Below are 14697 nucleotides of genomic sequence, written 5' to 3'. Positions count from 1 at the left end.
GAGTTGGATGTATTTCTTAAGGCTAAAGGGATCAAGGGATATGGGGAGAAGGCAGGGACAGGGTACTGAATTTGGATGATCAGCCATGATCTCATTGAATGGCGAAGCAGGCTCGAAGGGCCGAATGGCCTACTCCTGCTCCTATCTTCTATGTTTCTATGTTTTTAAAGTGCTTCAAATCCAATGAAGTACAGTCATTGCCATAATGTATGGAAATGTAGCAGCCAATTTACGATCAGCAAGGCCCCACAAACAGCAGTGAGCTAAATGATCAGTTGGTTGAGGGATAAATGTCGACCAGGAGAACTCCTCTGCTCTTCTTTGAATAGCGCCATGGGATCTTTTACACTCACCCGAGAGGGCAGTCGGGGCCTCGGTTTAACGTCTCATCCGAAAGGTGGCACCTCCCGACAGTGCAGCGCCCCCCTCAGCACTGCACTGGGTGTGCAAGCCTGAAGAATACATGCTCAAGCCTCTGGATGGCGCTTAAACCCACAGCTTTCTGACTCAGAGGCAGGAGTGCTACCCACTAAGCCAAAGCCCCTTCTTCTTCTTAGGCAGTCCCTCAGAACCGAAGATGACTTGCTTCCACGTTAAAAATGAGTTCTCAGATGACTGGTGAGTCCAATGTGGGACCTACAGTCTCTGTCACAGGTGGGGCAGACGGTGGTTGAAGGGGCAGGTGGGTGGGGTGCTTGGGTTGACGTGCGCTCCTTCTGCTGTTTGCGCTTGGCTTCCACTTGCTCCCAGCAAAGAGACTCGATTTTGTCAATGGGAAGCTTTTGGAGGCTGGACTGCTGCTTGCCGGCTTTCAATCCCGCCTCCATCAGCTACTGGCCAACCAGCAGGATTTTCCCCTGATTGACCTTGTTAAGCCCGCCCTGCGGGCTCAGCAGGCCAAATAGGGGGAAGTCACTGACAGAGCACGTCATCATCTGACGTGCCATCTGTCAAGATTTTTTGAAAGAAGCAATGTCAACGTTTGACAGCTCTGTGAAGCTGTCAAACACTGATATTCTGTGTAGGTTGATGAGTCCTTCTAGAAATTTGGTGGCGCCCCACCTGGGCGCCGGAAGTACCGCCCCGGAAGGAGTCGCGAGCGTCCGCCAGAAATTCAGTTTGAGTGCCCCAAACGGAAGTGCGGCGCTACTCGATGACGTCATCGGTGGCGGTGCAGCGCTACCGGCTAACGCCGCCATTAGTGCCCCGCTAATTTCGTGGGAGGCGTGGCCAGTGGCGCTAAACCCACTAAGTGCCCTCTTTGGGTGCTAACTGGTGGCGCAGCCCACCGAATTTCTAGGCCCTTGTGTTCAGGACTCATCAAACCTTTCAACTTTGCAGAAATCACCTGGCTGTTGGCTCAGAGGATCCAATAGCCAGTCTGTGATATCTACAACGGAGATGTTGGGGCTTCAGCTCCACAGCGGCTGAAGGCTGTAGGCAGAAACAAAGGTAAGTGAACATTTTCTAACACTTTACACTCACCTTACATATACCTACCGCTCCACACTTGCACCCATCACTCACCTCTACATTGCACTTTCAGACCTCTCCGACCCCCGCAGACCTCCTACCCGGCTCCTCCACCCTGGTGGGGTTCCCTGAGGTCGGGAAGCCTGCACATCGAAACGAAAAATGGGGATAATCCTATTTTCTGCCAGTTAACTACCTGTTAATAGGCAGTTAATTGGCATTATCCCTTTCCCGCCTCGAGGAGACGGGACCCGGGGCAGGATGGCTTCCCACCTCCTGGCAAGAGGACATGGAGGCGGGATGGGGGCAGGTTTGCCACCAGTCCCCAAATTCTGCAACTTTACTGGCAGTCCCGCCTCCATACCTGCCTCCTCGGGGCTGACAAAATCCAGTCCAAGGTGTTCGGCGCCTTCCCGGATGCTTCTCCTCCACTTTGTGCGGTCTTGGGCCCAGGGATTCCCAGGTGTCGGTGGGGGTTGTTGCACTTTTTCCAAGGAAGCTTTGAGGGTGCCCTTGAAGTGATTCCTCTACCCACCTGGGGCTCTCTTGCCGTGTCGGAGCTCCGAGTAGAGCGCTTGCTTTGGGAGTCTCGTATCGGGCATGCGGACGATGTGGCCCGTCCATCGGAGCTGATCGAGCGCGGTCAGAGCTTCGATGCTGGGGATGTTGGCCTGAGCGAGGACTGAGCCAAGTCTGACAATGGAAGCAGTGCAGTGTGGGATGTTGCCAAGGGTAAGGGATCAGAGGTATGAAAAGAGACCAAAGCTGAGAAGCTTAAGGGCTGAGCGAGGCCTTGAAGATCATGAAGGGTTACAATAAACAGCGATAAATTTTTTCCAGTGATCAGCCAGGTGCTAGTGAGAAGGAACACAATTAAGATCATTTAAAAAGGAATTAAAGGGGAGGTTGAAAAATCTCTTTACAGAAACTGGTTACAATGTGGAATTCTCTCCAAAAGCCATTGTTGAAGCAGTCCATAAACTCTTTAAAAAGGCTATTAGAAAGGGTTGCTTGTAAAAGAGGAATACTAAAGGACATGGTGAGTAAGTTGGATTAGATTAGGTGGCTCGTGTGTTGAAAACTGCAGCACAGACTTGGTGGGCCAAATGGTCTGTCTCTGTGCTGTGTTATACAGCGACCAATTTGCCCCATTTCACCGGATCCAACTTTTTTTGTTCAATCTGTTACAGGTCCTACAAAACCCCAGAAATCTCTCAATGCGTCTCCTTATCAACCCCATCCTCTCTTTGTTTCTCCCCGCTGTTCCTGCTCCACGTGACTGCCCAGATTGGGTGGCAGTACCAGTATTTAATACTCTGCCCTCATCCCATTGAGAGACAGGGAGGCACTGTTTAAGGGATGTGAAACACTGCTAACCTGAGTGAAAATAAAGAAAGATTTGTATTTCTACAGCGTCTTTCATGACCTCAGGAAGCCCCACAGCGCTTTACACCCAATTAAGTACTTTTGAAATGCAGCCACTGTTGTGATGTGGCAAACAGGGCAGCCAATTTGTGCACAGCAAGGTCCCAAGAAAAGGGTCTGTGGAACTGCACTGTTTTCATTCGGCATGGATAGGGAGGCATGGGGGCATCGGGAGTAATAGGAAGCTTGACACCATCCAAGACAAAGCAGCCCGCTTGATTGGCACCCCATCCAACACCTTAAACATTCACTCCCTCCACCACCGGTGCACCGTGGCCGCAGTGTGTACCATCTACAAGATGCACTGCAGCAACTCGCCAAGGCTTCTTCGGCAGCACCTCCCAAACCCACGACCTCTTCCACCTAGAAGGACAAGGGCAGCAGGCGCATGGGAACACCACCACCTCCAAGTTCCCCTCCAAGTCACATATCATCCTGACTTGGAAATGTATCGCCGATCCTTCATCGTCGCTGGGTCAAAATCCTGGAACTCCCTACCTAACAGCACTGTGGGAGTACCTTCACCACACGGACTGCAGCGGTTCAAGAAGACGACTCACCTTCTCAAGGGCAACTAGGGATGGGCATTAAATGCTGGCCTTGCCAGCGACGTCCACATCCCATGAACAAATAAAAAAAAGATTGAGGAATCTGCCCTTCCATATCTTTCCCCTCAAGGAGTTGACAGGCAGAGAGATAAATTTATTGTTAGAATTGTTCCCCGTATTAAACTTTGATCAGTAAATGTATCCGTTCATTCGGAAGAACTCCCTCATTGCAGACCTCTCAATCTGGATCCAAACATCCCTGTAGGTTTCCTTCTCGTTGCTTTCTATTGTAAGGTATAGTATTCCCTCCGCAGTCTGTCGAGGATTGAACAATTTAAAGGCATTTACGATCCAAATAAGTAACATTGTAATTTGTCTTCTAATTGTAAATCCAGTGAGTAACTGTAATTTGTCCTCTTATACAAATCTCATTCGGAAGCATGACTAAATACAAAAGTCGGAGAATATATAAACTTGGAGGCAGTAAAACATTGTAGAGGGACTGAACACAATGGGACCGTAAATGCCTTTAAATTGTTCAATCCTCGACGGACTGCAGAGGGAATACTATACCTCACAATGGAAAGCAATGAGAAGGAAACCTACAGGGATGTTTGGATCCAGATTGAGAGGTCTGCAATGAGGGAGTTCTTCCGAATGAATTTCCTATTGCTGCACCGTGGGCTATTGAATCCCCTGGGCACATTGAATACAGGAAAATTGGACGGGGGTCGGGGGGGGGGGGGGAGAGGGGGGAGCATACGCCAGTAAGAGCGCATGCCCGGTTTTCCACCCAGGGGATTCAATAGCCCCGGGCACAGGAAAACCTGCCCCCCGCCCCCTTATATAAGAATCTCTTTGTGAGATCTTTGATTCCAAACGATTCGACATTGACCCGTATTGGTGGAGGTGGTTAAAATGTATTCAGCACAAGCAAGGATCAACACAATTACTGTATCTTAAGCAGCAGCTTAGAGTGTATAATTAAGAGTCATGCTATCCCGTTGATGCCCTGGGTAAAAGTTGGGGTCAGAGTTTCCTGCAACCCTCGCTAGCCGTGCATCTTGGCCCGTTTAGCCTCTGCGTGTCCCCTAGAATTACTTGAATCCTCCTTATAGTAATCTGGGATGTTATGATTAAGGTTATCCACCAGGTGGTGCTGTAGCCAATGCTGCTGCTAAGGTCAGGGGTTTGCTTCCTGTTAAGGTCAGGGGTTTGCTTCCTGTTAAGGTGAGCAAAGGTGCAATGCCTGGATGCAGGCCTGCCTGGTTGTTTCGCAGTCGTTTAATAAAGTACTCGTATTAATTCTAATACCTCACCTCTTCAAGTTCCTTGTCTCACTACATGAATTTATCACATTTGGCGACGAGGTAAAAAGGACCTTGAATAAAGAAGAGAAGTCTGCCAGGACTTTTAAACAACAAACTCGCGAGCTAAAGTTAGCTACCAGTTGGAAGAGAGCATGGCTGCCACATTAGGAACGGTCTCTGCTTTTGATATTCAAGCACAAACCTGGGAGGAATACTGTGAAGTGTTGGGTTATTTCTTCGAAGCAAATGAAATAAATGATGTGGGGAAAAAGGAAAGTCATTCTGCTTAGTTCAGTGGGAAGCCAAACCTACAGTTTGATGAGGAATCTGCTCAGTCCTGAAAAGCCTGGAGACAAATCATTTGTTGAATTAGTGGCCTTGCTAAAAGAACATTTCAACCCTAAGCCTAGTGAGATTGTACAGCGGTTCAAGTTTAATTCAAGGAACAGAAAAGAGGAAGAGAGTGTAATGGACTATGTAGCGGTGTTGCGTAAATTAGCACACAATTGCAATTATGGGAACAACCTGAAGGAAATGCTGAGAGATAGGCTAGTTTGCGGAATAATGGACGACCGAATGCAGCGTAGATTATTATCTGAGACCAGGCTTACTTATGAAAAAGCATTGGAACTTGCTCAAGCCATAGAGACAGTGAACTGAGATATAAAAGAAATAGAGGGTTCAGGCAGGGCTAATGCTAAGCAAGTTGCAGGTCAGATTATTGTGCACAAATTAAACATGCGTCAGAAACCACAACATGAGCATGTGAAGGCATATTATAGATGCAAGGGCGATCACTTGGCGAGTGAATGCCGGTTTCTGGAGGAAAAGTGCCACAAGTGTGGGAAACAAGGACACATAAAACGAGCATGCAGGGCAAAATCACCTGTGGAGGAATCCAAACCAAAGAGGGGAGGAAAGCAAAACCAAGGAAGAGAAGTGAAAAAACATGGAGCACACCACATCAGCGGGGAAGCTGAGGAAGAAAAGGACATGTTCATAATGTATAGCATGTTAGAGAACATTCCAAAAGTGGCTCCTATCACATTGCAACTGACAGTAAATGACTCTAAGGTGAACTTTGAAGCCGATACAGGGTGCGGTGTAACCATAATGAACAAGGCAGAGTACTCAAAATTGTGGAACCGTGCAAAAGTTCCAGAGTTAAAGTCTTGCTCTCTGCATCTTAAAACATATACAGGTGAACGAGTAGCGACATTAGGTGCAGCTAATGTAACTGTGCAACACAGGGACACAGTGGAACAGCTACCTGTAGTTATAGTATCGGGTACCGGACCAAACCTGTTAGGTCGGGACTGGATAAAAGAACTTAAATTAGACTGGGGAGCAGTACATCAAATAGATGCGGGCAAACAGTTGACTTTGCAAGAAGTGTTGAGTGAACATGTGAATGTGTTCAAGGAGGAACTTGGCACATTTAATGGCCCCCCAGCTAAGATTTATGTAGACAAGGAGGCACCGCCAAGGTTTTTTAAACAACGACCTGTGCCTTATGCCATGAAGCCAAAGGTAGAGGCTGAGCTTGACCGTCTATTGAGAGAGAACATACTGGAGCCAGTGAAATGTTCGGAATGGGCAGCTCCCATAGTACCTGTTTTAAAACCGGACAATTCGGTAAGACTCTGTGGAGACTATAAATTGACAGTCAATCGGGTGTCCAAACTAGAGCAGTATCCTATTCCCAAAACAGAGGATCTCTTTGCAAACCTGGCTGGAGGAAAGAAATTCACAAAGTTGGATATGAGTCATGCCTACTTGCAGATTACACTGGATGACGAATCAAAGAAGTATGTCACCATAAATACACACAAGGGCTTGTTTACATATAACCGCTTACCGTTTGGTGCCTCATCTAGTCCAGCTATCTTCCAGAGGACTATCGAGGGTGTACTGCAAGGGATTCCACATGTTTCCATCCATCTGGATGACATTCTGGTGACGGGAAGAACCGACCAGGAGCATCTGAGCACTCTGAGAGAGGTACTATAGAGATTGGAGAGGGCAGGGTTCCGGCTCAAGAGGAGTAAGTGCACTTTCCTGGGGAATGAAGCAGTGTTCCTGGAACACAGAGTGGACACCACCGGGCTCCATCCACTCAAGGAGAAGGTACGAGCACTGCAGGACGCCCCTGCTCCTACAAATGTGGCGGAGTTAAAAGCTTACCTGGGACTGCTGAACTATTATAACAGGTTTTTACCAAACTTGTCAACTGTGTTAGCATCTCTTCACAAACTACTGCACAAGGAGACACAGTGGCAGTGGGGAGAGGAGCAGGGGGTTTCATTTGAACAGTCCAAGAAACTGATGCTGTCGTCGGATGTGCTGGTTCACTACAATGCAGAGAAAGACATCATTCTCTCTTGTGACGCTTCACCTTACGGGGTGGGGGCAGTTCTTTCACACTGCATGGAAGATGGAACTGAAAGACCAATAGGGTTTATGTCCCGAACTCTAACACCAGCGGAAAAAAACTATTCCCAGTTAGACAAAGAGGGGTTAGCAGTAATGTTTGGGTTACAGAGGTTCCACAAGTACATATATGGCAGGAAGTTCACCATATGCACCGATCATAAACCTCTTCTCTCTCTTTTCAATGAAATGAAAGCAGTTCCACAGATGGTGTCACCCCGGATCCAGAGGTGGGCCATGACGTTGAGGGCATATGAGTATGTCATCGTCTACAAGGCGGGCAAGTACCATGGGAACGCAGATGCCTTGAGCCGTCTTCCACTGCCAAGCACACCTATCCGTGCAGCTCCAGAGGACAGAGTGTTGAGGACACTGACACGGCACTTGTGACTGCAGAGCAAGTAAGAACATGGACAGGTAAAGATCCAGTACTGTCTAGAGTTTGAGAATATGCGGTGAGGGGATGGCCACAGCATCCGGAAGGGGCTGACTTCACACCCTACAGTGTCAGGAAAACAGAGCTGAGTGTGCAGGATGGTTGCATGTTGTGGGGAGCACGAGTGATTATTCCACAGCCAGCACGACAGTCTATCCTAGAGCAACTACATCAGTGTCATCCTGGGGTCTCGCATATGAAAGCCTTGGCTAGGAGTTACTTGTGGTGGCCAAAGCTAGATGAGGAGATAGAAAATCTAATCAAGACATGCAGCACTTGTCAGGAACACCGGAAGGCACCAGCAGCGGCTCCTCACCACCCCTGGGAATGGCCGGATAAACCATGGAGAAGATTGCACTTAGATTATGCGGGTCCATTCATGGGGAAGATGTTCCTCATAATCATTGATCAACATTCCAAATGGATGGATGTTTATCCTGTAAATTCTGCTTCTGCCACTACTACTATAGACTGCCTGCGTCGGAGCTTCAGTAATCAAGGGCTACCGGAGATCGTGGTAAGTGACAATGCCACTTGTTTTGTGAGTACAGAGACAAAAGAGTTCTTGAGAAGAAATGGCATAGTGCAGGTGACCTCGGCTCCATATCATCCGTCCTCAAATGGACTTGCGGAGAGAGCCGTACAAACATTTAAAGAGATGATGAAAAAAAGTGCAGAAGGGAGTTTAGCAGCCAAAGTGTCACGGGTTCTGTTCAGCTACAGAATAACACCTCAATCCACCACAGGACTCTCTCCTGCTGAGATGTTATTAGGTCGTAGACTACACTCCACTCTTGACCTTGTCCACCCAGACCTAAAAAGGAAAATGGAAAACAGACAAAACAAACAAAAAGAGAGCCATGACAAAAGAACAAAGAGCCGAAGTTTTGGAGAAGGAGATGCGGTCCTTACCATGAATTTCAGTTATGGACCCAAGTGGATTCCTGGCTTCATAGACTCAATGACCGGTCCCGTATCATACAAGGTCATGTTGGGTGATGGTAGGGTGGTACGCAGACATGTAGATCAGATACTTACCAGACAACGGGAAATTGAAATGAAGGTTCCAGATGCAATGGCTGAGGACAGGTTTGCCCCCAGTTATCCAAGTGCATCTGTGGTGCCACCACCAGGGACAGAGACAATTCCACAGGAACCCATTTGTCAAGAGGAAACCATCGTTGCAGAGTCAGATACTCTGAGCACTGCTCAGGAGCAGCTGGTGGCTTCGCCACAAACAAGCAGGGACTTTACTGTCAGACATTCACAAAGGACTCGCAAGCCACCAGAGAGATTGATACTGACCTGTTAGATTCATCAAGTATGGAACATGGTGAATGGAGATTTCTTATGTGACCCTTAGGAATGGTTGTTTGTTAAGAAATTCATACTGAAATCTTAAGGGTGGAGGGATATAGTAATCTGGGATGTTATGATTAAGGTTATCCACCAGGTGGTGCTGTAGCCAATGCTGCTGCTAAGGTCAGGGGTTTGCTTCCTGTTAAGGTCAGGGGTTTGCTTCCTGTTAAGGTGAGCAAAGGTGCAATGCCTGGATGCAGGCCTGCCTGGTTGTTTCACAGTCGTTTAATAAAGTACTCGTATTAATTCTAATACCTCACCTCTTCGAGTTCCTTGTCTCACTACGTGGATTTATCACACTCCTTTGTTAATTTAACCCCTGCTGGTGTCCCTTTCTTATACCATTTCTTTCAATTCAAGCCTATTGAACTTCCCTTGGATCTGAAGAATTGCCTCCGAGACTTGGTGTGCTCAGCTATTTGACATACCTTGTGCAGAGCATTGCGTAAGCACTGTCCTCGAGTGTAGTCAGATGTCACACATGGAAACTACAGGCTGACTGGAGGCATTACCAACAGTCGAAACTGTCACCACGCACCAATAACAGATTGTGGCCATTTTCCCCCCCACAGGCAAAGCCATCCCTACAATATCTATTTCTGCCTCACTGGCCTGTCTCTTGTGGTTAAATAACAATTCCGCTGCAAATGCAGCCTCAGTGTTTTGGCCACTGAAGGGATTATGAATAAACAATCAACGCGGTGTTTGTCAAAGAAAAAGTGCGGTTAATTGGCATGGTAATACAACATCCATTTTTTTACCAATTTAAACCTCTTCAGAACAAAGGCCTACCTTTTGCCGAGAAATAATACTGCTGGAAAGGACCAAAACATGCAGCATTCGGCTAAATGCTAAGCTTGTGCCAGTTTGACTCAGTTGGTGGCATTCCTGCCTCTGAGTTGAGAAGATTGTGGATTGAAGCCCCTCCTCAGGACTTTAGGACCATCTCCGGCACGGGGACGCCAGTCCAACGCTGAGAGGGTGATGCCCTTCAGACAGGACGTTGAACTGAGGCCTGGCCCGCAGATGACAATCTTTCAAGAAGATCAGGGAATTGTCCTGGTCAATGTTTTACCCTCAATTAACCATACCAAACCAAAATGAGCCGATCATTCACTTCATTTGCTGTATATGAGGCCTTCCTATGTACACACATAGAAACATAGAAAGATAGGAGCAGGAGTAGGCCATTCGGCCCTTCGAGCCTGCTCCACCATTCAATATGATCATGGCTGATCCTCTATCTCAATACCATATTCACGCTCTCTCTCCATACCCCTTGATGCCTTTTGTGCCTAGAAATCTATCTATCTCCTTCTTAAATATATTCAGTGACTTGGCCTCCACAGCCTTCTGTGGTAGAGAATTCCACAGGTTCACCACCCTCTGAGTGAAGAAATTTCTCCTCATCTCAGTCCTAAATGCCCTACCCCGTATCCTGAGACTGTGACCCCTCGTTCTAGAGCCCCCAGCAAGGGGAAACATCCTCCCTGCATCCAGTCTGTCTAGTCCTGTCAGAACTGTATATGTTTCATGAGATTCCCCTCTCATTCTTCTAAACTCTAGTGAATACAGGCCTAGTCGACCCAATTTCTCCTCATACGACAGTCCTGCCATCCCAGGAATCAGTCTGGTGAACCTTCGCTGCATTCCCTCTATGGCAAGTATATCCTTTCTTAGGTAAAGGAGACCAAAACTGCACATAGTACTCCAGGTGTGGTCTCACCAAGGCCCTATATAATTGCAGTAAGAACCAGGCCGCCGTACCAACATTTTTAGAAGTAATTTGCGTGGAACGCTTTAAGGCATGGCAGAAATGCAAGCCTTTCTCTTCTTTTCCTTTAGAATGGCCTCTTCAGGCAACAACCTAGTTGGCAGTCTATCATTCCAATACCCCAGTGAGGAGATGTCTGAACCCACAATCAGGAACTGATGGTTCATAGAATCATAGAATAGTACAGCACAGGAGGAAGCCATTTGGCCCATCGAGTCCGCGCCGGCTCTCTTGAAGGGCAATCCAGTTAGTCCCACTCTCCCGCTCTTTCCCCACATCCCTGCAATTTTTTCTCCTTCAAGTATTTATCCTTTTCTTCTTCTTTTTCTGATTAATTTATGCCTTCGATAAATAGACTCCCTTTTGAAGGCTGCTATTGAGTCTGTATCCACCACCAACATTCCCTCTAATTTTCTTGGCACGGGTGGTCCCGTTGAACTGGCTGTGCGGCCGCTATGCGCAGTACCTCTTCCAGCTTGTGAGTGGCCTGTGCGGGACCTCGCCCACGCAGCTTAGGGGGAACGTTGTCCATCACCCTATCAGGCAGCGCATTCCAAAGCCCGGTTGGGGTCATTCTCACAGCTGAAGAGAAGGAAAAAGGTTAAATTCTATTTATCGAAGGCATAAGTGAATCGGAAAAAGTGTCGACAAGGAATGGGCTGGCTATTCAAAATGAGTATGTTCGACATCCTTCTGATTGCACAAACCCCACTTGCTTACCACAGCTGTCCCAAGGCTCATTGACAAGCTGGATTTTCTACCCTGGGTTTAGTCAGAGCAAAGCGTGGTGGCTGGACCAGCCGCCACGCTTTGCTCTGACTAAACCCAGGGCAGCAAATCCAGCTTGTCAATGAGCCTTGGGCCAGCTGTGATAAGCTGATCAGCACAGCAAGTCGCCATCTGGCTGGTACCATTGCTGTGTCTCCTTTCACCTCCAGTCCCTTTTTACTGTTCCCTCAGTGCTTCCTGTGTCTGTTCCTCTCTCCTTCACAGCCCTTCCCCCATTCCTTGGATGAGATACTCACTTGTACCAAAGGCTGATGTTATCCATCAGTTTCTTGCAACATTTAAACAAAACTGTTTTTTTTTGACAAGTGAATAGTTCATTTAAAAAAGATACCCTACTTGCTGTCTTAAAATTAGTTTTGATCAACTAATTCATTATCCCACAGGAAATCGAACCCAGTCAGAATTGAGGGCCATCAACCATAAAGAAAGACTTGCATTTTTATAGCGCCTTTCACAACCACCGGATGTCTCAAAGCACTTTACAGCCAATGAAGTATTTTTTGAAGTGTAGTCACTGTTGTAATGTGGGAAACGTGGCAGCCAATTTGCGCACAGCAAGTTCCCACAAACAGCAATGTGATAATGATGAGATAATCTGTTTTTGTTATGTTGATTGAGGGGCAAATATTAGCCAGGACACCAGGGATAACTCCCCTGCTCTTCTTAGAAATAGTGACTTGGGATCTTTACATCCACCTGAGGGCCTCGGTTTAATGCTTCATCTGAAGACGGCACTCCAACAGTGCAGCACTCCCTCAGTACTGCACTGGAGTGTCAGCCTAGATTTTTGTGCCCAAGTCTCTGGAGTGGGACTTGAACCCACAACCTGCTGATTCAGAGGCGAGGGTGCTGCCCACTTTTAAAAAAAAAAATTTATGATACTTTATTGAACATTAAGAACATTTACAACATCGTGATCATTACATTGTATGATACAAATCAATTCCACTGCCCTGCACAGCCATTCCGCCACCACATTTTAACATCAAAACCTGAAGTTTAATTTATCACCTGTAACATATATTAATCGATTGTACTTTAAAAATTGGTTGTAAAATACTGTCCTTAAATTCCTTTCTGAATAAAACATCCACAGAGCCATATAATGGTCTTTTAGCTTATATTTAAAATACTCTTTTAGATTGATTCTCCTCCCCTTAAAAAACAGAGAAGAGTGCTGCCCACTGAGCCACAGCTGACACTAGATACCATCTATATACTTCTTTCCAGAAATAGAAACTAGTCTGTTTCTTTCTATTTCTGAACTAAATATGTAAATGGTTGGTGGCCTTTATGGTTGCTGAGATTCTGTTCTGACTTGGTACCCTAGGTGTGTTCTGGGATCATAGCTGAGGAGAGACTGATAGTGAGTCCAAGAGAGTGGGTTGAGTGAGGAACCACAACCATAAGGAGTGGTTGAGGCGAATAGCAGAGATGCAATTAGGGGGAAGCTGGATAAACACATGAGGGAGAAAGGAATGGAAGGATATGCTGATGAGAAGAAGAAAGGTGGGAGGAGGCTCATGTGGAGCATAAACCAGTTGGGCCGAATGGCCTGTTTTGGTGACGTACATTCTAAGTAATTCTATATGGATTTTCAGAAGACGTTCAATAAAGTGTCTCACAAGAGGCTGGTTAGAAAAATTCAGGCATGTGGTACAAGAGGAAATGTAGCATCCTGAAGAGAAAGTTGGTTGATGGACAGGAAACCAAGAGTTTGGGTAAATGGGTGCTGGTCAGATTAAATAAGGGCTGGAAGTGGAGTATCTCAGGGGTCAGTGCTGGGTCCACTTTTGTTCTTGGTAATATATAGATTCTGAAGGGGATTGACAGGGTAGATGCTGAGAGGTTGTTTCCCCCTGGCTGGAGGGTCTAGAACTGGGGGGCATAGTCTCAGGATAAGGGGTCGGCCATTTAAGACCGAGATGAGAAGGAATTTCTTCACTCAGAGGGTTGTGAATCTTTGGAATTCTCTACCCCAGAGGGCTGTGGATGCCGAGTCATTGCGTATATTCAAGGCTGAGATCGATAGTTTTTTGGACTCTAGGGGAAGCAGGGGATATGGAGATCGGGCGGGAAAGTGGAGTTGAGGTCAATGATCAGCCATGATCTTATTGAATGGCAGAGCAGGCTCGAGGGGCCGTATGGCCGACTCCTGCTCCTAATTCTTATGTTCTTATGATTGGGACTAGAGCATACACTCAATGGAAAGACACTGAAGGGTGTGGAGAAAGAGAGAGGCCTAGGGGATCAAATACATAATTCCCCGAAAGTGCGCCTGCCGGTAGATACGGCCACAACTAAAAGCCAACAGCATTTTGGGCTTTCCAAATAGGGGCATAGAGCACAAAAGTAAAGAGTTCTGATGAAAGCTCATCGACCTGAAACGCTGACTCCACAGATGCTGTCTGACCTGCTGTGTGTTTCCAGCATTTTCTGTTTTTATTTCAGTAAAGAACTAAATGATCAATTTGCACGAAACATGGGTTAGGCCACAGTTATAGAGTATTGTGCGCAGTTTCCATTACAGGGAGGACATCAAGGCCCGAGAGAGCCTGCAGTGTAGATTCACCAGGATGGTGCCAGGGATGGAAAACAATAGTTAGGAGGAGAGACTTGGGATAATGGGACCATTTCCCCTGGAGCAGAGAAGGCGAAGAGGAGATTTAGTAGAAGTTTTTAAGAGTTCTGAAGGGTTTCGATAAAGTGACTAGGGAAAGACAACTTCCTCTGGTTGGGATGTCAGTGATGAGTACAAATTAATGTTAAATTGTCACTAAGAGGGTGAGGAGGGCGATTAAGGGAAATGTGTTTTAGCGGAAGGTTGGAGAATGGGCTGATTTGCCACAGGCAGTGTTGAGGCAGAGATCAATCCATTTTTTAAGTAAAAAATTGGATAAATATTTGCAGTAAGATGAAGATAGAGGGCTATGGCGAGAGAACGGGGCAGTGGGATTTGTTTTGGATTGTTCGAGCAAAGGGCCAGCACAGACACAATGGGCCAAATGGCCTCCTGTGCTGTCAAATCTTGTGCTTCTATGATTTTATCTCAGGGAAGGTGATCGAGTCTAGGTGAAAAATTCAAGGAATAGTGCAAGAAGGAGACTGGACACAAGGGGGGATGTGAGGAAAAACTTTTTTACGCAGCGAGTG

The sequence above is a fragment of the Somniosus microcephalus genome, chromosome 16 (assembly GCF_052327205.1).
Source record: "Somniosus microcephalus isolate GS21.2 chromosome 16, FLI_Smic_1.0, whole genome shotgun sequence".
NCBI lineage: Eukaryota > Metazoa > Chordata > Chondrichthyes > Squaliformes > Somniosidae > Somniosus > Somniosus microcephalus.
This window is presented reverse-complemented; position numbering follows the sequence as displayed.